Source organism: Myotis nattereri (assembly GCF_964212035.1).
Source record: "Myotis nattereri genome assembly, chromosome: 11".
NCBI classification, from domain to species: Eukaryota; Metazoa; Chordata; class Mammalia; order Chiroptera; family Vespertilionidae; genus Myotis; species Myotis nattereri.
In genome coordinates this window covers 34,697,781-34,724,640 of record NC_138086.1, presented here as the reverse complement: position 1 = coordinate 34,724,640, position 26,860 = coordinate 34,697,781, and the positions used below count along the sequence as shown (strand labels likewise).

General features: G+C 38.4%; 1 protein-coding gene across 1 annotated transcript in view; it reads right to left on the bottom strand.

The window, feature by feature from the left end:
- The window catches only part of CNTNAP2 (contactin associated protein 2), a 1,809,641-nt gene that overhangs the window by 1,318,687 nt on the left and 464,094 nt on the right, over positions 1 to 26,860 (bottom strand). The gene's annotated exons all lie outside the window — the stretch shown is intronic.

Here is a 26,860-nt window from a genome sequence, read left to right as displayed (position 1 = left end):
CATGGCTTATATCAGTTTAGAATATTGATCTGTCCGTAGAACTGAAAATAACATTGTTATTGTAGCTCCAGTTAATCGACTAAATGCTAGTGCACAATAGGTCCAGAATGTCTTACAAGATACATCTGCTGACTCTGCTTCCTCCCCTGTAACTATAATGAGTTCCAAACTTATCGGATGGATAACTTCCTTTGTGAGAGAGAAAAATATTTGTTTTTAAAGATCCCTTAAGTGTTTGTATGACATAAAAATAGAAACTATCAATAGCCATGTAAGATCAAGGACAAGGCTTTCCTGATGTATGTTATGCAATACATATATTTTATGGATAGCAATAAATTCATCTTAACATTACAGTCTTCAGTATCTATATTAATAAAAGGGTAATATGCTGATTAGACTGGACATCTTCCGGACAAAGCCACAGTGGCGGGGGCCAAGGCAGAGGCGGTTAGGGGTAGGGGAGAGCAGTTAAGGGGTGATCAGGCCAGCAGGCAGAGGTGGTTAGGGGGTGATCAGGCAGGCAAGCAGTTAGGAGCCATTGTCCCAGATTGTGAGAGGGATGTCCGACTGTCAGTTTAGGCCTGATCCCTGTGGGATCGGTCCTAAACCAGCAGGCAGACATCCCCTGAAGGGTCCCAGATTAGACAGGGTGCAGGCCAGGCTGACGGACATGCCCCCCCCTCCACCCCCATGCATGAATTTCATGCACCGGGCCTCTAGTTTATATGTAATGCTTAGCATCTTAAAGGCTGTTAAAAACAAACATCTGAAAATTAAAATGGGAGCCACTCCTAATTAATTTTTGTAAAGATACAAATGCAGCAATTCTGTCACTATCAATAGTCATTCAGAAATGGGAGATCCTGGGTAAACAGGCTTCCAGATAACTGAAGTTTAAAAATGTGTGTCTGTGCTGTCCAATGAAGTATCTTAAGCACAAATTACCATTTTAATCACAATTTAAGATAAATAAAAATTAAATAAATTTAAAAATCATGCCCTCAGTCACACTAGTCACATTTCTAGTTCTCAATACTGTGGTAACTTCATCTGACAATGTAGATACATAAAACATTTCCACTATCACCGAAAATTCTACTGGAAAGCTCTAATTTTGAGCAGATAAAATTCTTTCTCAATAGAACAATTTTTCAATCCCCTGTCCTTTTAATGGAATCACAGTAATTGATTTTCCTACTCTATGTTCATCTATTTTTATACAGTGGTTCAGAGGTAACACACAAAGATCTAGGATTAAATGCATACTGACTTGAATTGTTTCTCTAGAACTCACCTGCAAGAGAAAATACTCAATATTATTTAGAATGTTCGTGTGTTTTTTCACAATGAGGAATAAAAAGATGTGCCTTTATATGTTTTAAAAGAAAGTACAACTTAGATATATGTCTTCAAAATTAAATATATAATAAAAAGCAAATCTTCCTCAAAATGATTATTTCACTCTCCAGTGAAGCTCATCCCTATCCCCCCTCTTCTTGTAACTGCTTTTTGTTTTGACAAGAAATTCAATGCAAATGCTGCTTTTAATCATCCATTTCCAGATGAATCATAAGTATCTTGTCCATTCAAGTTCAAGTTCATTGTATTTCTCATTGATTGAATATGAAAAACTGTCTCTTTCATGTTGTAAAATTTGGTGGAAAGAATATTTTAGGGATGACTTACTTCAAAACCTACAAATTCCTCAATATTAAAATATAATGTGTTGGCAAGTATAATACCAGCATATATCTCATACTATCAATTCTACTTCTGAAATCATTCTACATGTATGCAATATTTACAAAAGCACATCAAATGGTATAACTTGTATCTGAGTGACTGCTAAATTCAAATATTTATGATATCTCTTCTATAAAATATTAAACTCTAAAAAATCACACCTCATTAAAACAATTGAAAGTTAGGTTAAATCATTAAAATAATTTTGAAAGAAAGAAAGTTTCTTAAAATCACACCCAAACATCATAGTCAACTTCCTGCATGATGTATAGAAAGATATCAGGATATCATTATGCAGGAAGCTATGATGTCTGGGTGTGATTTTAAGACAGGTGTGTTATCTAGTTGTTGACAATTTATATTTTAAAAGAGGAAACCAGTTCCGTTAGGCATGTAAAGAACTTGAATGTCATTACTCCAGCAATTCTACAGTTAACATGGAAAAGCAAAAGTTCCAGAATGGCCAATACAATACTGGAAGACAAAGCCAGAGGACCCACACTACTCAGTTGCAAGACTTACTAGAAAGCTACAGTGATCAAGAGCGTGTGATATTAGTGAAATAACATAGACATGTATCAATGGAACAGAATAGAGAGCCCAGATATTGACTCACACATACATATCCAACTGTTCTTTGACAAAGAAGCCAAGGCATGTGAATGAAACAATGATAGCCCTTCAGCAAAAGGTGCTGGAACAAGTAGAGATCCACAAGCAAATGAAAAAATCTAGACATAGACTTAACACTTTTCACAAAATGAAATTATTTTTTATGGATCATCCCAATTACTTTTCAGAATAAGCCTTTTCACCATTCCTTATAAATAGCGGCTCTCTTCCTCAGCTCTCAGGCGGGCTCTGAGCTTTCATCCCTTGCTTCCTTTACATCATCACTTACCTCCCTAATTTTTGAATTATTTTCTTAAAGTGTCTGATTTTCCTCTCAACACAAAATATTATTTTCAGCTTCATAAAGCCAGGGTGCAAATATGTAAAGTCTATGTCTAATGATTATTTTATTCTGCATTATTTAACTTAATAATAACATTCCTTTTCAATTAAAAACGTACTTCATTGTTCAGGATTTCATTTAATATTGATAACAATGACCTCAAATATTATCATTTGATGGACGAGAAAACTAAAGCTCAAGGAGTAGAGGTGACTTGTCAAAGGTCAATATGGTAGAATGGGAACTAAACCCACTATTTCCAACACCTTTCCCTATTCTAAGGATGCTGGAGCCTAGGATAGTTTAGTAACAATTTATACCTCAACTGTTTCCAATAAAAAGGAATTATAAGCAATAAGGAAATTATAAGAAAATAATAAAGCAGACAAATAGAAAAAGAGGAACTAATGGGGTTACAGAAATTTGATTAAATAAATTATTTAATTCTGCTTACAGATTATTTTTTTTGCAACAATGCCCAAAAGAAACAACTAACTCAAAGCATTGCTGTAAGAAAATATTTTAGATTTCAAGGGGAAACATACTCAATTCTAAGGATAAATTTCTGAAGGCATCTATTACACTCAGAACCAATTTATTAACATTGATTAAACATTAAGTGCCTAGTACATTCAGTGCAATGCTTCTGTCATGTGATGTAGTGCTCTTGATGATATCAGGAAGCAGGTATTGTCCAATTTTAGTTAAAAAATCTGAGTTTCAGAGATGTTAAATGATTTTTCAAGATCACACGAGTCAATAATATGACCAGAATCAGAACTCACTTTCCTGATTTCAAGTCCACAGCTCTTTTACTGTATATCAGTGTCCCTGATGGCAGTTTGACACCATGGTGACTGGTTCACTGTAGGGCAGTGGTTCTCAACCTTCTGGCCCTTTAAATACAGTTCCTCATGTTCTGACCCAACCATAAAATTATTTTCGTTGCTACTTCATCACTGTAATGTTGCTGCTGTTATGAATTGTAATGTAAATATCTGATATGCAGGATGGTCTTAGGCGACCCCTGTGAAAGGGTTGTTTGACCGCCAAAGGGGTTGCGACCCACAGGTTGATAACCGCTGCTGTAGGGTAAAGGAAGGATTACATTCTGGTTGGTTTTGTGATAGGATAAACATCAAGATTATTAATATTCCCATTTTAGCAGTTATAATAGCCATTACTTCCTGAATGGCTATCACATGACTTGCACTCTATTAGGTGGCTTCAAGCTTCTATCGCAGTCCTCCCCTGCAACTTTACAATGAAAGCATAAAATCCCATTTTGCTAATTAAGAAACTGATCCTGAGAGTGAAAAGGTGACCAATCCAAGGTCAGACAACTAAGTATTTGAACTGATGTTTGTTCCTCAAGAATCCAGCGTCTTTCTGACATATTTTAGATTTGTTTAACCACTTTCAAAATAGTCATGGTCCTGCTTTCTATGTCCATTCTTGACAACAGGTGAAAATTGCATGTGCAATGAAATATTTCCTCAGTGAGTGATTTGTGTGCTCCATTGCAGGCTCTGTCTGAAAGCACGTACGATTTGCAAGCACTGGTTAGATGAATAGGTAATTTCTAGTTCTCATAAGAAGGCGAGCTTTTGAGAAGTAGGCCTTTACTGGCATAAGTTTTGAAGGTTTCTCTGTAAGAAAAATGTCAATTCAAATACAACATGAAGCTGCATTTTCTAAATGCATTTTAAATGCTTGCAACCGTGACAGGTCACTATGTAAATGTTTATCTTATGAAAGCATAAATTCTGACAGAAAAGTATTTCTACAACAGGGAGTGTGGAAGACTGGATAAGCCTGCTGACAAGACAGTAACTAGAGATGAAAAACATAATGTGCCCATTATCTCCAGGAACCTGAAAAACACATTCCTAATTTTCTGGTTACATTGTCATCTCTGACTAGTGTTAGGCATTTTGAAGTCAGTGATTCCAGAAGTATCCCTGCACATCCTTAGATGTCTCAGCAGATTAGGAATGGGCTTTGGAACCTTACACTTCTAGTTCACTAGTTTGAATCCAATCCAAGTTATTACCATTTAAAGATCATTGCATTGTTTAAAGCAGTCACTGAAAAAAAAATTCCCATTTCATACATCTCTGAATACTGTTGAATATATATATCAAACTCTTTTATTCATGCCAACTTAACCACTGCATGATACACCGACCTGGGATGAGAGAAGTGAGTGGTGAGTGTGTGTGTGTGTGTGTGTGTGTGTGTGTGTGAAGGGGCTAGGGATGGTAACATGATGGGTGGCAGTAAATACCACATGTAGAATTTACTGAACGGACTCTAACATTCAAGAAAGAAATATTAGATCCCTAACCTGTTTGGCTCAGTGGATAGAGCATCGGCCTATGGATTCAAAGGTCCCAGGTTCGATTCCAGTCAAGGGCATGTACCTTGGTTGCAGGCACATACCCAGTAGGGATTGTGCAGGAGGCAGCTGATCAATGTTTCTCTCTCATTGAAGTTTCTAACTCTCTATCCCTCTCCTTTCCTCTCTCTAAAAAATCAATAAAATATATTTAAAAAAGAAAGAAATATTAGAAATATTTCTAATATTCTCTTCTACCTTCTTATTGAACAAAAAACTACATGTTTTTCTTAATATAAAAACTGTTTGGGAAAAGAAACAAACCCAAATTAATATTTTTACATTTATCATTATTTCTCAGTATTTTCTTTAAAAAGCTGATTACCCAAGGGAAATCTTAAGAATGTTGAGAAACTTGCTTTGTTAAAGTAGTTGTTATTTGCATGTAATTGAAAGCTCTATGTATACATATGAATAGGCATCATATATCATATAGGCATTAATTTGGAGTAAGGTTTCCAGACATATTAAAGTGAGAAATGCACGCACTGTGTATTTTCCAAAATTACAGCATAATTACAGGATGGTGAATTTGTGAGTAATCATTCATTTGTGAACTGTTCCAAGTGACAGTTTTTTAAATTCTTAAAACAATTATTCGACTTATTTTAGAAGGAGAATTAATGAAATGAACTATTTGCTTGACAAACTAAATTTCATTTTCTCCTTTACAACCAAAATAAACTGTCTCAGAAATTAAAAAAATAAAAAGGACTTTAAAAAAAGGCATCTTTCATGATATATTACCCATTTGTTGATACATATACATAGGGGAATAAGAAAACATTAACTTGTTTTTATAAAATTGTCAGTTTCAATTACACAACTTTTGGCTAATGAGACAATAACCTCTTCCTAGATAAGTGGAAATTCTAGTTTTAATAAGCATCAAGAAACTTGCAAATGAGGGCATTAAAAAGCCTAAAAACATTTTCACTGATACAAAACACTGATTTCAATCTCTAGTAATTATGACTTCAATAATCTAGAGCAATTCATTCCATTATTATTTTATTATTTACTAGAGACCCTGTGCACGATTTCATGCATTGGTGGGGTCCCTCGGCCTGGCCTATGGGGATCGGGGTGAAACCAGCAGTCTGACATCCCCCGAGCAGTCTGGTGCGGTCCCAGATTGCTAGAGGGCACAAATAAGATCTTTGATTAATCCCTTCCTACCTTTCTCCCTCCCCACTTCCCTCTGAGATTCATCAGTCTGTTCCATGTTTCCTAGCCTGTGGTTTCTACTCCTGCATTGAGCGTCTGCCCTCTGGTGGTCAGTGTGTGTCATAGCTACAGGATGATTAGCCAGTAGCTTAGGCTTTTATTCATATACTAGAGGCCCGGTGCACAAAAATTTGTGCACTCTGGAGGAAAGGGGGGTCCCTCAGCCCGGCCTGTGCCCTCTCGCTGTCTGGGACCCCTCAGGAGATAATGACTTGCTGGCTTAGGCCTGCTCCCCGGTGGCAGAGGGCAGGCACAATCCCTAGGTGCAGCCCCTGGTCGGGCTCAGAGCAGGACTGATTGGGGAGTTGGGGCGCCGCCCCTGTCATGCACAGAGCAGGGCGGATAGGAAGGTTGCGATGCCACCCTCAGTCACGCTCAGGGTAGGGCCGACTGGGGGGTTGGGGCACCGCCCCCTGTCACACTCAAGGCAGGGTCGATGGGGAGGTTGCGGCACGACCCCCTGTCACACACAGAGCAGGGCCAATCAGGGGGTTGAGGAGCTGCCCCTGTCACTCACAGAGCAGGGCCCATCAGGGGGGTTGGGGCTCTGTACACTGTCACGCACAGAGCAGGGCCCATCAGGGGGTTGGGGAGCTCCCCCCTGTCACGCACAGAGTAGGGCCGATAAGGGAGTTGGGGCACCGCAAACTGTCACACACAGAGCAGGGTGGATCAGGGGGTTGGGGCGCCGCACCCTGTCACACTCAGCGCAGGGTTGATGGGGAGGTTATGGCTCTACCCAGTCACACACAGAGCAGCGCCCATGGGGGGCAGTTGGGGCGTCGCCCTCTATCACCCACAGAGCAGGGCCGATCGCTGATCAGGGGGTTGGGGCACTGCCACTGTCACACTCAGTGCAGGGCCGATGGGGAGGTTATGGCTCTAGCCTGTCACACACAGAGCAGGGCCCGGGGGGGGGGGGTGTTGGGGCACCACACCCTGTCACACACAGAGGAGGGCCGATCAGGGGGTTGGGGCGCCACACCCTGTCACACACAGAGCCGCAGGGCGATCAGGGGGTTTGGGCGCTGCCCCCTGTCATGCTGATCCCGGTGCCGGGAGGCCTTGCAGCTCCGCTGATCCCGGTGCTGGGAGGCATATTACCCTTTTACTATATAGGATAGAGGCCTGGAGCACGGGTGGGTGCCGGCTGGTTTGCCCTGAAGGGTGTCCTGGATCAGGGTGGGGGTCCCCACTGGGGTGCCTGGCCAGCCTGGATGAGGGGATGATGGCTGTTTGCAGCTGGTCACACACCCTTCAGGGTGGGGGTCCCCACTGGGGTGCATGGCCAGTCTGGGTGAGGGGCTGAGGGCTGTTTTCAGGCTGGCAGGTGACCGAAGCTCCCAACAGCTCCTTTTTTTCTTTTTTTTTTTTTATTCTGGGCCAGCTTTAGCTCTCAGGCTTGGCTCCAGCTCTTAGGCCTCCTCTGCTGAAAGCAGGTTTCTGGCCTTTGTTTACCTTCTGTATTTGAAACAATGTTGCGATCTTGCTGGCTGAAGCCCGGCGGACTAAAGCAGGTTTCTGGGGTTTTTTTTAGCTTCTATATTTGTAACACAGTAGCTTAGAGTTGCAGCTCAGAGGCTGGCAGCGGCAGGCGGGGAACGTTGGAGTCCTCCATCACTGAAGCAAGCAAGCCTCATGTTCGCTTCCAGCTGCCTGGCTGCCGGCTGCCATCTTGGCTGGCAGTTAATTTGCATATCGCCCTGATTAGCCAATGGGAAGGTAGTGGTCATATGCTAATTACCATGGTTCTCTTTTATTAGATAGGAGATATATATATATATATATATATATATATATATATATATATATATAGTTAGGTTTTGAAATAATAATGAAAGCATTATGATCCCCATTCTCTTGTTTCTTAAAATTTTTTTTATTGATTTCAGAAAGGAAGGGACAGGGAGAGAGAGATAGAAACATTAATGATGAGAGAGAATTGATTGGCTGCCCTCTGCATGCCCCCTACTGGGGATCGAGCCCACAACCCAGGCATATGCCCTTGACCTAAGTTGAACCTGGGACCCCTCAGTCCGCAGGCCAATGCTCTATCCACTGAACCAAATCATCTAGGGCTGATCTCCATTTTGAAAATGAGGAGGCTGATGCTTAGAGTAACCAGATGACCTGTTCAAGGTCAGACAACTGAATGTTTGAACTGTGGTTTTGAATTAATAGCCATATGCCGAAAAGACATAAATGATGTAACCAAACAGGGCTTAGCCACTGGTCAGAATAGAGCAGCTCCCAGGCCCTGCCGCTGTGTGAACTGTATAATAGATGCTCAATGACCAATCACTTCAGCCTGACTTTGAAAGAAGTGACGTAATTGGTAACTGATCTTGATGAGCATCTGTGCAGTGACAGAGCAGTGATGTTTGTACTTTCTGCAATTACACTTCAAATGCTGTGGACTGAAGCTAGTTGTTATTTAAATACAAACTGGTATTATTTAAATAGATCATTGTAAATGAAAGTCTTTCAGATAGGAATTTTGTCAAGAAAAGACTTTCTGTCATTATGTGAAATGGAACCCTCACCAAATTTAGAAAGGTCTCCTGCGCGATTATTTGCAAAAAAATATCTTCCTAGGGATTAAGAAATGAAAACAATATTTATATTAGCTAACTTAATTTTGATTAAAACATGTTTCTCTTCCCCTAGGGATCCTGTCATATGAGAAAACTTGATGCTTTAATAACAACTTATTTAGATATTCTGCTCAATCTCTTTTACAAGAAAAACCGACAGATGCACAATATTTCTGCATGATAAACTGTAGTACATTCAAATAATAGACTCCAGAAAATAATTCAAAACGTGAAATGCTTTTGATTCCTGGAAAAAGAATAAATACATTCATTGTACCTCACAACTGCAGTTTTTTACCAGATTGTTTTAATAATGGCACTACTGTTAAATTTCATCAGACATGTGTGGCAGTCAATATAATGGATGTTAGACTTTAAAATGAAAGGTTCAAATCTTCTGATAATAAAGGAAAAACAACAATTATAATGTAGTGACAGCTACAAGGCCATTGGTGGCTTACTCTTTAGATCTCAAGGAAGAAATACCCCTGAGAAAATTCCGTTTTCTCAAAAAAAAACAAATCCCTCCCTCCACTGTTGTCTTTTTTCTCTTTAATTTGCATTGGGCTCCTACCCTGGATGATCTCATGGTCAGTTGTAAGATCTACACACTTAACACATACTTAGAATATAGTACAAATGCATAAAGAAGTGTATGGCAGTTTACTGCTTTATAACTCATATGTCTCATTTGACTTTCAGAAGGCAGAGTGGTTATTTGGATGGCCACTGATAGATGAGAAGACTAAGATCTACAAAATAGAATGATTTGCTCAAGGTCACCGACTCATCAGGCCAAGGCTAAAAGTAGATATTTAACTTTTGACTGCAGCGCATTTTCAGTATAAAACTGCATCTCTTTAGTTCTGATTATATCAGGGTTTTCAAGTAAAATTTTAGAAAAAATGTTTTTGAAAATATCAGCACTTAAAATTATTTTTATTTTTTGAAGCATCATGTACAAAATGTAAATATAGAAAGTTATGATAGTTTAATTTTGTAAATTATAATTGGCCTACCAATTTTATACATGTGTACTCTAGTCATATAATAATAGTGGCAGTTGACTGATGAAAAGTTATTTTTTCCTTCCTAGGACAATTTAGGATAATCATTAATAGTCTATTCATTTATACATCATCTCATGGCACTATTTTCCAATTGGTTTGAGATAATAATTGTCACAGCATTCAAAGTAGTGCTTTTAGAAAAAGAAACAATTCTTGTAACTATTGCTGTAGCACTAAGTTCACTCAGATTAATAGCATTAAAGTAAATAGCATAGAAATTCACAATGATTGGAGTAGTATTTTAAGTTAATGTTTTCCTTATAAATGAATCACTTCAATGCAGAGCTTATGTAGAACAGTCTCTTTAAGACCATGGGATTCCATCTTCACTTTGGGTAAATAATAGTTTAGGGGGTCAACAGTGTCTGCCTGATGAACTCTTCATCTTCGGCCATTTTCAGACACAGAAAGTAAGTTTCTACATTACATCCTCCCCACCATAAAATATAACACTTAATTGATTATCCTGGGGAAAGTGTGTTTAGGCCAGTATTAAAAAACAAACACTTGAACACAGGCACACCTGAACACAACATACCTGTGCATGCATGCACACCTACACACACACACACACACACACACATCCCATTGCTCTTTCTACAGAAAGCATTGGTGCTTGACTGCATTACAATTGAATGGATTTGATGAACCCTATAAACAACCAAATCTTGCAAAAGAGGGAAGTTTTAGCTCATTTCTGTCTTGCTCTTTACCCCTCCTTTTCGCTTTATCTCTTATTGCAAAATACATTCCCAAAATTTTAAATTCAAATTTCCATTTTCATTAGTTTGTAAGTACCTGAGACAGCAAGCATCTGATACCTTGTTTCTATAAAACAAACCATAGTTATCTGTGCAGAAACAGAAAGCCTAAAAATATCACAAATATATCCCTGTAGTCTACATTCATATATTTGCATCATATGTGAGTACCAGCAAACAACTTTTAAATCTAGTTGTTTCCCTCATTGCTATGATGATACGTGACGAAGAGGAGCAGGCTACTAAAAGGCATTGACAATGATTGTATCTAACATTTGCCATGTGCTTACTATGGCAAGGCATTGTTCACCTATTCTCTCATTTAAACCTCACAATGGCCCCATGAGGTTGGTATTATTTTTGTTCTGTCTTGTATAACAGGAAATTGAAGCACAAAGAAATTATCATCTTGCTCAGGATCACATATTTTAGTAAGTGTCTGAGCTAAGATTTTTATCTTAGGTCGTTTAACCACCAGTCAATACTTACAATAATTCTTAAAGACTATTTTTTGATAGATTATATGGCTTTAGAGAACTAGACACTGAAAATACTGAGTTTTAGAAATATTCAACTGTTGAGAAGTGAGAATTTTCTCATTAAAATAATAAAACTATGATTAAATGACATTAATAATAGTGATCTCTCAAGTAATTTGTGTACCTCTCTCAGAGAAAGGATGTTAGACTATAAACTGATGTGCTTTATTGACAGAATACCTGCTTAGATAAATATAATCTACATAGTGTTACTTTTCTGTAGTACAGCATTAGAACCTTAGCCCCTCGGCTGCAATGCTACAATGAACACTGGCTGAGTCTACCCCAAAGCCTGGCGAGAAAAATTCATGACTATGTCCTAAAGCGATGTCCAGAAGCTGTATGTTTCATCATAAAAGTTCTAGAGAACTGAAGGAGTCAAATCATATTTTTTATTATAACATCATATTTTTAAGTACTGACTTGAGAAGCCGGTGCTTTGTTGTAATATGGCATCTAAAAAGTAATGTTATGGAAAGGCATAGAATGAGGAGTCATGATAATCCCTTAAAATTTATGATCTTTTAATTTCCTTTTCTACTAACTCAGCAAATTGAAAATTGGGCAGCCCGGCCATATGAATAGAAGCTTCCAGATCAACTGAAGACGATTGAAAGTATTTATTATGCCCAGCCAGTGTAGCTCAGTAGTTGAGCATCAACCTATGAACTAGGAGGTCACGGTTTGATTCCTGGTAAGGGCACATACCAGGGTTGTAGGCTTGATCCCCAGTAGGGGGCGTGCAGGTGGCAGCCAATCAATGATTCTCTCTCATCTCTGATGTTTTTATCTCCCTCTCCTTCTCCCTTCCTTTCTGAAATCAATAAAAATATATATTTTTAAAAATAATAAAATATTTTGTTATATTTGTGGTTAGTTTTTATCTTATATGAAGATGATAAATGCTGTTCACATATTTAAAAATTGTTTCTTGCACATTACCATCACATTGGTCTGATATTATGGAGAAGGAAATTATTTTTAAATAAAATTTTCATACAACTAACTATTCTTATTAGGCTAGGTATCAATGATTATTTTAATGGGAATCTTTAGAAACCAATGAAAAGAAGCACTAAAATGCTTCTGGATGTAGGAGAATATATTTACTATGATGTAATTCATACACTTGGACTTGAAAATCTTCAAGTGTGTCTTCAGTCTTGTGGAAGATCTACCTTCCCAGTAGAATGTAGATCCTATGAGAGCAAAATATTTGCCCATATTTTATCCCAGTGTCTAGCACATATTTAGTGCCCATTAAATATGTGTTGATAACTTGAGAAGTACACTAAGTGTAGGGGAATTTGAATTTTCATAAGTATTCATGGAAACATAATCCACTCCCTACATGTAATACAGGCTAAATACAACAACTTTACTACTATATTCATGACTCCAAAGGTAGTTTTGAATTATTTGTTGATTACAATCCAAAGGTCAACATAACATTAGGCATTATTGAATATATGTATTAGTTAAACTGAGTAAAAGAAAGAAATGCATTTTCTAATAGCCTTCACTACATTGAGCACATAATTTGAGATTCAGACTGAAAGTTTTCCTCTTTAAGTTCATTTTCATGCATCTGAATTACGAACAACTCTTTTCACTTGACAGATAGTTATTTCTAAGTTTCATAGGAAATAGACCCGTAAGTGAAATGGATATACACATCTCTTAGATGTCAGAAGATTTTTTTTCCTAATACACACCCAAAAGTCTTTCTTAAAGATTAGTCTCTTTTACTTTATGACAGAGTAATTGCTCCTTTCCACATTATTATCAACCCGAAGTTTTGTGTTTTTTTTTCATGCAAGTGATCTTTAATCAGTACCTATTATGTGCAAAATGTTCTTATGTGACAGCAGAAATTCGGAGGTAAATCAGGTATGAACCTTTTTAAGTAATAGCCAAGAAAGGTAATATTTTTCAGGTTCTTATCCTCTCCATCCTTTCACCTCATGTCAACCGGTCTGTACCAATTTGACCCGAAAGGTCAACCAAATCTCTGATGATGGATTATGTTTGCAGATGTTCATGTAATAATATGCTTTATTCAGGAATCTGAGCTGCATCTCAAACACCCTAGCAATCATAAAACCATCACTACATAGGCGTGTCCCATGTTTTACGTATCCTTGGTTGTTTTACAAGAAATAAAGTGACAAATGCCATGCTATCATTTTATTTATTTTTTAAAAAATATATTTTATTGATTTTTTTACAGAGAGGAAGGGTGAGGGATAGAGAGTTAGAAACATCGATCAGCTGCCTCCTGCACACTCCCCACAGGGCATGTGCCCGCAACCAAGGTACATGCCCTTGATCAGAATCGAACCTGGGACCCTTGAGTCCGCAGGCTGACGCTCTATCCACTGAGCCAAACCGGTTAGGGCCATGCTATCATTTTAAATGGGAAAGCTATCAGATACATATTACTCAGTGGTTAAGGATGTTGCCATTTTTATAAGTCAGCTTGTTTGTGTTTGAGATCCCTTCAACTATCACACTGTGTAACCCCCGGTAGTTTCTGCATCTTCAGAATATTGAGAATAACATTACCTTTCTTTTCATTTTTAAGAAGAGTCAGTGCTCAGTATTAACTACTATTTGGTGTTGCCTTAAGATTATTATATTTTAGTAACTTTGTCATTAATATTTATGTAACATTTAAAATTTGCAAAACTCTTTAGCGTAAATTACCTGATTTTTGCTGTCTAAAAGCAGTAAGAGCAAAAAACAAATCCACTGCCTACAGCTCTAAGGTCACACACTAACCAATGCCACTGGGTGACATCCACTAGACCATAATATGAATGTCACCTCCTGGAGTTGGGTAGCCTGATTCTCTGAAAATAACTCTATGGGGCCATGAATATCCTTTCTTGTGAAATGAGGTTATATGATTTGCAAATGTCAAAGAGTTTAAATGATTTGTATCAGGTCACATCATCGATAACTTTCAAGAGCTGGGAATTCATACTTCTCTTTGTTTTGTGCTGGATCTATTGGTCAAAACTGTGTTTTTTGTTTGTTTGTTTTGTGTGTTTTTTTTTTTTGGGGGGGGGGGCATCCCATTCCATCATAGTGTCCTTGTCATTGTATAAACATTAAAAACTCATCATGTTCTGATTTGTATGTGTGCACAAGTTACCTATCATGGGTCACATACGCCACATTATTGAGGAGCACAGGAATTTGCAATAATTTAAAACAGCCAAATAAGTTTTTAAATGTAAAGATACCTGGCTTTGATGGTTATCGATTTTGATTTTGACCTGAATTTTACTTTTACATAAATATACTTGTAACAAAATGTTCACTGCATAACCATTTTAAGTAAACATAAAAATGTCATAGTTTAATGAAATTCCATTTTTATTACTGTTTTGCTCTCATTTTTCTCAAAAATAGCAGTGGTCCTTAAGGTTGCCCTTTGCCCTCAAACTGTTCCAGGTGAGGTTTTCAACTGATGTATAAATCAGTCTTATATTTTGGTACACAGTATGGTATCCAACATCCTTGGGAAGCAAATGGATGGAACAACAGGTCTAGTGTAAGGATTTGTGCCTTGGAAGTGGGCCCAGCTCAGAAATGGTGGATCAAGGAGGCTGCTCCGAGAGGCAGCACACTGACTGACATGCGGGGCTTAGCAGAGAAAGGCAGCAAAAGGGAAGGGACGGGCTCAGCAACAGAAAGCAAGTTTTGAACTAGTAGACAATGGGAGAAGGAGCTTGGGACAATTCCTGGGTCAAATGAAAAGGGTAACTGCCGTGCCCACAGGATGCCAGAGGCCTGGAGAGCAAGGAAGGAGTCACTAAGCACCCAGTGGTTGCAGGATGGGTGCCATGCTCACACAGATGTAATGTGTGCACTTTATATCTTATTTGCATGCATCTTATGCAATTTTTATTATATGCTGCATAGGATACACTTTCATGTCTCATCAGTATATGAATCATTTCTTCCATTATCGTCAGGCAGTTTTTAAAATCTGTGCCCAAACTTTTGAAATATGATAGGTGGTCCCTGACTATTTTTTAAATTGATTTTAGAAAGGGAGGGAGGGAGGGAGGGAGGGAGGGAGGGAGGGAAGGAGGGAGGGAGGGAGAGAGAGAGAGAGAGAGAGAGAGAGAGAGAGAGAGAGAGAGAAGAAGAAGAAGAAGAAGAAGAAGAAGAAGAAGAAGAAGAAGAAGAAGAAGAAGAAGGGAAGAAGAAGAAGAAGAAGAAAGAGAAACATATATATGAGAGAAACACATCAATTGGTTTCCTCCTACACGCACCTCAGCCGAGGATCAAAACTGCAACCTAGGTATATGTCCTGACTGGGAATCGAACCCACAACCTTCTGGTGCATGGGATGATGCTCCAAGAAACTAAGCCACACCGGCCAGGGTTTAACACATACAAAAGCCCCAAATTCAGTAAATTCAAAGTAAACTATATGCATACTTACTTGTTTTTGTGGCCTGTCCCAAGTAATTTAAATGTTAAAAAGTAAAGGAAAGAGTTCAATTAATGTCTTGTCCAGTAAGACATATCACAGAATGTCTAATGTATGCTTTGTTAAACTTTGGTAATTTCCAGAGCTTCCAAGAGCCTCAATCCTATATAATAATCCTATATAATAAAGAGCTAATATGCTAATTAGATCAGAAGGTGGAACGACCTTCCAGTATGACTAGTGGGCGGGAGTCTGCAAGGCAGCCAGGACCTCGAGGGCAGAAGCACCTGGGGCTGTGAGGGCCAAGCCCCTTGCATGCATTTTGTGCGTCGGGCCTCTAGTCCAGTATCATGATGATCAACATGAATATTAAGAATGAGATGATCTATGGAGGAATTCCAAAATTACCTGATTGTCTGAGCATTTAAAGGAACAAGGGCCCCCCAAATATTTTAAAGTAAGAAAATAAATATATTTATTATGACAATTTAACAAATATTATGCATATTTATTTTTATATGCATAAAGATACATACAGTAAGAGAGATTAACATGTGGGTGAATAGCATAGCAGTTTTGCCATTTTTAGCAAATTACTCTCACCAAGACAGAATGTTTTCATAATAATTGGGATAATAATCTCTACCTGTAAATTATCATCAGGACTAAACAATCTAGAGTATGCACCACATCTGGCACAAAGATGCAGCATGTTTGGCACAATGGTGGGTCTTAAAATGCCAATTCTTTTTCCCCTCTTTGTTTGTAATCTACTCATTTTAGATGCATGACGTGTCTACTTGACAATGCAAAAATCTTTGCCCTGTAATTTCTCTTGATCCACCCTCCCCTTTTATTCTGGGTATATTTTGGTATAACTTTTACAGCCTTTTTATACAAGAGAGTTAAAGTTACACCCATAGCTTAATGTTTCTCTATGATTTGTGCCGCTTAAAAAAAAGACCTTTCCTCATCTCTGGCTTACTCAATGTATTATTTTTCTCACCATGTTATGCTTGCAACCCAGGAATAAACACAACTCACTCCAAGTAACTAGGACAAGTGTATTGGGTATTAGATCTGCAGACTAACATTCAGTCCCCTAATCATGTTTTGGTTGTCACCTATGTAATAAGATACTGATAAAACCCATTTACATGGTCCTCACTGTAAATACTCCCAAAACTCTTATCTCCTGAGCAGTGTTCAAAGATTATTCTGATATGCCCCTTGTTGGCTGCAAGTTATCATGTTGCTATCCTGGGTTTATCACTCTATGGGGAGAGCTTCTTGCATAGGAGTGTTCTTGCCTTTTAAATCAGAATATATATATATATATATATATATATATATATATATATATATATATATATATAATTCTTCCACAGTGAGGAAACTAGCTCAAAACTCTAATTAAATATTTGCTAGAGAGAACTTATTAGATCAATGACACATGTAAAATTAACTTTCTCATTTCAGAAAGCATTATTTTTATTGTCCTGTTCTACAGTTAGTAATAATGCAGCTGGTACTTGTGTCTTTGTGCTTTCAACATGAGAAGGATTTTGGTGGTTTTCTCTGGGAGCATGGGGTACAGAAATAGTCAGTATCCTGGGATACTACGTGGGCATTTGGATACAGACGATAAACTAAAAGACAGGCTATTACAGAGGGAGAAGGGAGGAAACACCAAGAGCCTCTCGTTTCCAGATATAATGCTTTGGCATATGTCTCCATAACGTTTAGCAAGGCATTTAACCTTTCAAAGCCTCCATATTCCCATATATAAAGCAGGAATAACAGCAATTTTCCTGCCATCCTAAAATCTGATTTGAGGGTCAGATGAACAGGTATGAAAGCGATTTGTAAACCATAATTCAATACACTCACATAAATGCTTACTACTTGTCTGCTATATGCTAGATCCTAGGCCATTAGAAAAATGTCTAACTTGCTATCAGAGATACTAACATACATCCAGCTAAGCTGTAGCAAAGGTTGTGAACCCAAAATAAGCCCTTGGGTCACGGTTCAATTCCCCTTTAGGGCACATGCCCAGGTTGTGGGGTCCATCCCCAGTGGGGGGTCATGCAGGAGGCGGCAGGTCAGTGATTTTCTCTCTCATCATTGATGTTTTCTCTCTCTCTCCCTTTCCCTTCCTCTCTGAGATCAATAAAAATACATTTAAAAAGCACTTGAGAGAGAGCAAGACAGTGAAGACTGGTCAAGATGATTGAAATGCTAACAAGTGAGGACATGGGCCAAATGGCCCTTAGCAGAAAATAGTTCCCCACCCCTGCATGCATGTACCCAATAGAGAAAAAGATTGAGAAAGAAAATTGAATAGTCAACCTGCTATCACAAAGTATCATCTGGGGCCAAAACCCCATATAAAACATCCTGATAGGAATTTTTAAAATTGACATGTACTGTTATTCCAACAGTATGTATGTTTCCAAAATAAGCAAGGAGATACATCAAGAATAAAATTGTAAAACATGTTGTAATTGTGCTTGTAAGTTGTTTAAGCACTAAATACCACATGTGGGGAATAAAAACAATTATGAAAATTGAAAGGTGTCATCAGTTTATGTAATTTTCTGCCTCAACAGGCATGGAAGGATTTCTTAGGTTCATTTAAAAATAAACTTTACTTGGATATTTAATTTAACACATTTTTACAAGTGTTATTTCACATATCTGTTCTATAACCAGTGACCTTGAGAAATTAATGAAGCAAATTTTTCCTTGGGCTTAAAATAAATCCCAGAAGTAGTTCAAATTATTTACACAAAGTAAAGTTCTTCATGCAAAGTGAAAACTGTCTTATTATATACATAAAAATTTTTTCATTGGTCTTAAGCTAATATTAGTTTATAGATGAGGACCAATGACCAAGTAATAGTATTCATAAATTCATTAATTTCTGTAACCAATCATTACATGTAAAATAATTTGAGATTAAAATGATAAAAATTCGGGTAAACTCTAGATACACAGTACATGTCATAAACTTATGGAATTTGACAGCAATTAGGGGTTCTGTATACTTACAGGTAATAATTGTGTTTGTATAAGATTTGGGTACATGGTAAATGTGTAGCATGTTAGAACTTAATCAAAACCTACTGAGACAATGGATCCTACTGTTTCCCAAGAGTTCCGATCAGTGTATTTCTAACCTATGTGTCTCTTCTGAGTATGCCTTGGGAGGGGGAGGCCAATAACCAGTCTAAAATTAAAGCAATGAGCATTAATTATCTCCAATTTGTGGCAAATTTCATGACATTTTGCAATCAATACTGGTCAGCCAGCTACCTAGTGTCTGATTTACATGTTCCGTAGATGAAGGAAGTATAAATAATGTTGCTCTTTAAATAGGTCATACTGACTGGCTGACTGAAAGTACTGACACACACACACACACACACACACACACACACACACACACACACACTGAGAGAGGGAAAGGAAGATTCTGTTTAATAACTTTGCAAGAGACCAGTAGGAAGCAACCTTTTTCATTGATAATCAAAACACTGCGAAAGAAGCTACAGCAAGAAAGGAAAATGAAGGGAACCAAGTACAGAGGCCCTAATATTTCTCTGGAACATGGTATGTTTTTAGTCATACAATCTCACAGTAGGAAAAAAAAAAAAGCATTGGTCCTTGAAGAAATGTTTTCAGCATCTATAGGACGAATTTTAGCACGAATTAAAAAGGAACAGCTTGTACCAATTTCTATTCTATAATTTCATAGATTCCACAAAATCACCCATAAAATATAGCTTGTCGGGCATAATGAACCATTATTTACCTGTATATAATAGTCACTAGAGCTATAGCTACTATTTTTTTTCATACTTTTGAATGTAGAGAATGGATGTGTAGAACAACACAAGATTTAGGCTTGAGTGTGAGGGCAGGTGAACATTTAGAATATAAATAAGTATAAAGGTTTAAACTAGAAAAATCTCAGCAACTTATATGAGTTAATGTTAATGCTTTATTTGGGAACACAGTTAAAAGAGGATAGAAGTAAGAACAGAAAGAGAGATTGACCAAGACAAAAAAAGGGGTGGGGGGAGTAAAAGGGAGAATGATTGAGGGAAGAAAGGAAGAAAGAGAGGAAGGAAGGATGGAAGACCTTAATATACCTGAAGAAAACAAAATGTTGAAAAGTTGACATAATAATCAAAATACCAAGTTGACATAGCTTTTATGAGCTTTGGAAAGGCTTCATAAAAAGATAATTCACAATCTAAAGACAAGTTAGTTATTATGAGTATTAGGATACAACCTCAAATTATTTCACCTACTTTGTCCATTTAGCTTTCAGTATTTAATTAATCTGTTTTAAAACTTTTCAAATTAACTGTCCGTAGTTAAAAGGAAGAAAAATAATTGAGTGTGTGCTAATGTTTTTTATAACATTTGAATTAAATTGGGAGAGTGATGCCACCAGGATGGCAACATAAGTCGTTTCTGAATTTGGTCCCCTCACAAGAAGAACTAACAGTTATTCAAAAACAACATACCACCGAGAGACCCCTAGAGCACGGGGGGGGGGGGGGGGGAGGCTAAATCACCCTCCTGCACAATAGAGACCAAGCCAGACTGCCTGCCTGCCTGCGAGGGGTAAGAGGAGCTCCTAAGCACTGACCACACCCGGCCCCTCCCCCAGGCCAGCACAGCACCAGGGAAAGAGGTCTCCCCTGAGCTTCCTGGGCCTCCAATGGGAAAGAGGACCCAGGGAGGACAACCAGTCCTTCCCCGCAGGATGGTGGGTTGCTTTGCGGGAGGCCCTACTCTGATCTTGCACCACAAGGATGGCAGGGGAATCTGTGGGGTTCAACCACTGGGAATCTGATCATGAATGGAGAGAGGAGGGGTTTGCAACATGCACCTGGCAGCCCCAGTTTATAGCTTCAGTGCCAATGCCGTCATCCTCCCAGAGGCTTTGCTCATCTGCAGAACTAAGCCTATGGTCAGCTCTGACCAGGGAACTCAGCAGGATGCAGATCTGCCTGATTTGAATTCTCAAGCAAGACATTTTTGCCAGCCCTACAGCCTGGCTGGCCCAGGCCCAGGCCCAGGCTAGGAGCTGGGTCACCACTGTGGAGAGTGTCGCCCAGGCACATCTGACCAGAGGCGCTGGCAGGAGCTGTGTGGCCAGTAATGCTTCAGCTGAGACACAGGCAGAGCTGATCAGCCCCAGAGCAAAGCTGAGCGTGGAGTGTTCCCTACTATGCATGGGAGCAGGGATTCATTCATAGCAAAGGCTGAGGTGAGCTCCCACCCAGTGGCTCTCAGCCCCATCTGACCAGAAGGGCGGGCAAGAACGCCGGGCAGCTGTGTGGTCCAGCACACTAGCTGAGAGGAGAGGCAGAGCCCACAGTGTACAGAACAAAGCCAGTGGACATGTTCAGCCAGGGAACTTGGGGCGCAGGTCAGTTTGAGTTAAGACAACAAACAAAGAGCTTTATTGGCTTTATAGCTGCTTCTCCCATTACACCTGGGCAGGGAAATTAATTCATCGCCCCATGAATTGTTGGCTACAGCCTCCAGCCTGCCCATGCAGGAAGCCAACCAGAGCACATGGGAAGTTGCATGGCCCATCAATAGCCCTGCTTACAGTGGCACCTGAACAGAAAACGGAGCCAGTGGCTTTCCCTGTCAGCAGAGCACAACTGGTGGCCTTGCTTGACCAGGGAATCCAATGCATACTCTGGCCTGATTCGGGTGCCCAACAATGAACCCTACAGGGTCCCATCCTGCTGCCCTGCCAGGGCAGGGAAGCTAATTCACACCTCCATCTTCTACGGAATATAGTGATGCCACTATAAATCACTCACCCTCCCATGCTAAAATTCTTTTTCTCAAGCTATCATTTCCCTGATAACAACAGTACCCAGTCATGACTAGTGTGCCTGACCAGAGAGTCCAGACAACCTTGCAGTTCATCCTACAGCTGTCCTTGGGCAGGATTTTTCAAAAGAAACATTTCAGGGCAGGAGAGAATGGGATGACATAACAAACTATTGTAAAGTTTAAGAATCCTACTGAAGTTAAGCTGTCATCAGTTTAAAACAGGGTGTTATAATTTTCAGATACTTTATATAAGCCAGCACACACAAGAGAAAAGCCTGCAGCAATTACACAAAAGAATGTGGTATAGAAGTCAAGGAATACTGATGATACCAAAAGACATCAAAACATGAATTGAATTGATTAGATATTTTTAAAATCCCTTTTATCCAACGATTGCTGTCTTTGAAAACACATATTTAGCAGGTACTTGAAGAACATTATTTTGTTCAACATTGTTTCATTATATAACATTGATGAGAGGTCTTAGGAACATTTACATATTTTATCAATTAGCCTATGATAAAATTGGTTTCATTTCCCCTTGTTTGGCTTAAAGTCACAGAATGTATGGATGACAGTGAGGACTTAAAAAATACATATGCATTAATTTGTAACTTCCTAATATAAATTATCCTAACGGAGCCTAGTTTGTCCTATTGAATATCATGGAGTTATTTCTTACCAAGTCATATATGCAATTTTTCAACAGTGTAAGTGGTGCTATTTCTCAGCTACATTAAAAATAAACATAATTATTTTGCATTTGTTTTCTTTTTTTATATTTGAATACCCTTGGTTTTGCTCTAAAATATTACACTTGAAAAATATAAACATCATGATTAAGATAACAAGCATGCCATTTATATGCTTATAAAATTACATTTGCAAGCCTCTTTATAATCAAATATCTAATTATCCAATAATAAAAATCCTAGGGCCAATTTATTGTATTTTCTACTAGACTTGCCAATTAATAATTTTTGATAATTACACTGAAAATATTAAATTACTTGGAAAACGTAATGTGGTTATAGGCAAACTGCTTTTTGGTATACATTTTATATTAATTAAAAATAATGTTTTCCTAAAAAAAGTATGGAACAATATTAGTCAATATTCCGGACATAATATTATAGAAAATATTATAGAACATAGGACATCAAGGAAAAATTTATATTTTTAAAAATAGCCCAGATAGGACTGAGAATTTTACCAACATTACATGTCTGAAGCAGTACACGCATTAAATTTCATTCTGAGCTTCCTGGTTTCCAAGAGAAATAGAAAAGAGGATGGATTATGCCATTTCCATTGACTTATCAAAGGAAGCATATATGTTGATATGGAAAGCAACGTTCTCACCTCATAAATTTATAACAACGAATAGCAGTAAGGACATTATATTCAAAACAGACATTTCCATAAAAACTTTTGAGAAAGCCAACAGCATAATAAATTGTAGCTAGAGAAAGTATTTGTGTGAAGAGTTGCACTTACATAACAATAATGGCTAACGTTTATTGAGCTCTTACTTTGCCCGCTCTCTTGAAACCCTTCACATTTAGCAGCCTATTTAAAACCACGGCAACCAAAAAAAGAGGACCAAGTGGCCTGCATTATTCACCCGTAAGTACTGAGTACCTATTTTGTTCTAGGCACTTAGGATTCCTAAGGAAATTAAACAGCAAAAAGCCTTCCCATCATTTTAGATGAAAAAACTGAAATTCAATAGCCTATTACATCTAAGTCACAGAGCAAGTTGCCTGGTGGGGCCCAGGTTGAATCCGTGGGGTCTGTTTAGCTGTTGCCCCCTGAGCCAGGTGTGTTTCAGATATGTATATCCATGTTAGTATTGTTTGTATCTATTTCAGGTGACCAAAGATCTGAGTTCTCTCTGACCACATGGGAGGGTATGTTGCCAGTAGGAGGAGAAAGGGGAAATGGGGAAAGAGCCTGTCAGGGTCACCAAAGGAGGAATGCAGGAGCCCTAAGAAAGTAAAAGAAATTTATTCAGGGCATCAGTCAGCAGATGGGCAGAGATCTAAAACGGTGTCTGCCACAACAGTCCAAGGTGGAGACTTTTACAGGGTTTCAGGTGGGCTTTTTACATGGGCTTTTAGCGGGGGTGGTCCTGGGCTGGGCGGGAACAGGAAGTTACTGGGGGAATGGAAAGTTACTGAGCCTTAACAAGATAGGATGTGGCTTGCGATAAGGATTATTTAATGATCACTTTCTCACACAGGAGGAGGACGCCCTTGAGGATAAGTCCCTTTTTCTGCTTACTCAAACCTAACAGAGCCAATATGGGTGAAAATAACCAAACTCCTCAAAGCCAAAAATAAATTGATCCCTCTGTTTCTTTGTTCTTCTCAAACCTTTACTGAGCACCTACTTACAGACCCTAGAGATGTGCGGACGAGGAAGATGTGATGCTTGTCCTTTGGGAGTCACAGTCTTGCCCATGTGCTCTGGACATAGAAACATGGAGATGAGGTTCCACCCAGCCTTGGGGATAGGACAGGGAGATGTCCTATTCTGACAGATTTGAAGAAGTTCATAGCCCAAACATCAAATGTTTAAAAAAAAAGTCTTATTGGCACAGAAAACAAAAGAAGCAGATGATAGGAGGTAAGGGTACAGGTATAGGCAGAACTATAATCAGTACTGGTTTGACTACCTACTACTTTGAGATCTTAAACAGCTTATGGAGCCCCCTCAGCCTGTTTTCTTATTCTAAATCTAGATAAAGAATATCTACCCCCAACCTTTGCTGAGAGAGTAAAGAAGACACTGTTATTACAGAAGTGTAGACACATGGAACAGACTGACAGCTGTCAGAGGGAAAGGGGGGAAAGGGAGAGTAGATGAAAGCAGGTGAAGAGATTAGCCAAAGAACATACATACATATCCCATAGACACGGATAGCAGTGTGGTCAAGGCCAGAGGGACTGGGTGGAGGTGGGCAAGGTGGGGAGAAATGGGGACATCTGTGAAAGTGTCAACAATAAAAATAAAGTTATAAATTATAAAAAGATACTGTTTATTAAATGTCTGATGCATAGATGTTCAATAAATAGGACTCTCCCCCACTTCCTTATAAGTGTTATTTTGGATAAACTGCTTGAAATAGTTCTGAGGTCTTGGAAAGTGACAGGGTTCGGGAGGCAATACTGCAGAATATATTGAGCTGAGGCTATATTGGACACCATTTGTTGCTCCCAGAATGCCTGATTGAATTTTAGTACATGACACATGCATACTACATACATACTACACAGCTTTTTATATTCAAACACACTTTTATCTACTTAATAAAGAAAAGAGTAAGTTTCCGATATAATTGTTATATAAAGAATGTAAATATTTTTATTATTATAGATTTTAAACTTACCATTATGTGTGATATATTATGATTGAACTTTGCCTAAAATTGAAATGAGCATTGTAATGAGAAACATTTACAGATAAGTGATTTTAAAAACAGAATGGATGGCTTATGAATTACTGGAAATAAAATAAACCAGAATAATTCAATGAAAGGCCACAAAGGCTTCTGAAGTAAAAGTTATAAAATACCCAAACCAGTGAGGATCATTTGAATATCAAAGGGACTATGCATGAACCTAGTATTCTGAAGGAATATAAGAAAAAAAAATACTCTCCTAAAATTTACACCATTTAATGGAAAAACTTAAGAAGTAAATCAACCAGGAAGAATTTTGATAAGGAAAACAATTGCTGAGCAATAGACGGTAACCACAATTGTAATGATAGTTTTAAGTGAAAAGTTACATTTATTGCTTTGCTACGTTCAGATTATAAAAATAAAATAAAGGCTCAATAAAAAGGATTGTTCCTATCAGTATAGGAACAAGATTATACAAAAATAAAGGACTCTAGCACTAATAGGAGATTGCAATTGTACCTGCCAAAATATCAATGATCAATCGGTGATTGTTTAATAATTTCATTTTTTTTTAAAGTCCCCAAGGCCTAGTCGGTTTGGCTCAGTGGGAAGGGTCCTCAGCCCTCAGACTGAAGGGTCCCGGGTTTGATTCCAGTCAAGGGCACATACCTTGATTGCAGGCTCGATCCCTGGCATGTGTGGGAGGCAACCAATCGATTTGTTTCTCTCACACTGATGTTTCTCTCCCCCGCCCTTCCACTCTCTCTCTAAAAAAAAAAAAAAAAAATCAATAGAAAAATATCCTTGAGTGAGGATTAACAAATAAAATAAAAATAAAAAGCTCCCAATATGACAGTACATTGTTTCTACCTGAGAAGCACTCAAACTATGGCTTTTACTCTTAGAGAACTTGTAAGATATTTGGGTGTAATAATAAGACCGCCCATGTTATTGAAACCAATTGTTTTATTTATTTATTTATTTATTTATTTATTTATTTATTTATTTATTTTTAAATATGTTTTTATTGTCGATAGTATTACAGATAGCTCCCAATACCCCCTCCCCTCCTTACACCCCTCCTCCCAGCCCTCAGAAGCCAATTGTTTTAAAGGGTAGCAGAACCAGGGCTCCATCCCATCCTTCCCATCAAAGCAGGAGTCTCCCCCCCCCCGCTTTAATCACCATTGGTCCTCAGGCCAAGAGAATGAGGCTGCAGTACCCAACGGCTTACAGACCTGAGCCTTAGAAAACCTTGCAGCTCCCTTCTTGGAGCCCTGTTTTGTTTTGTTTTTCATAGATGACCTGACCGTCTATGTCAGTGATGGCGAACCTATGACACGCGTGTCAGAGGTGGCACGCGAACTCATTTTTTTGGTTGATTTTTCTTTGCTAAATGGCATTTAAATATGTAAAATAAATATCAAAAATATAAGTCTTTGTTTTACTATGGTTACAAATATCAAAAAATTTCTATATGTGACACGGCACCAGAGTTAAGTTAGGGCTTTTCAAAATGCTGACATGCCGAGCTCAAAAGGTTCGCCATCACTGGTCTATGGAGATGATTCCACTGAATCATCAACAACCAATAAACCCCCTGAAACAAATAAAAGCCTAATATTTGATATCTATGAAAAAATAAAGGGAAACAGAAGAAATGAGGATTATTTCAATGAAGAGGTCTGCAGAACAAGAGCCTTTGGAATGGTTAGGTCTGAGCAGGAAGGAGACAGAATCCCTGGTTAGGGTACACAATACAGCGAAAGCTTCAAATGGAAATTAGAATACCATATCTGTACAAAGGTAAAAAATATTTTGAATAAAAGGAGGGATAAATATTAGG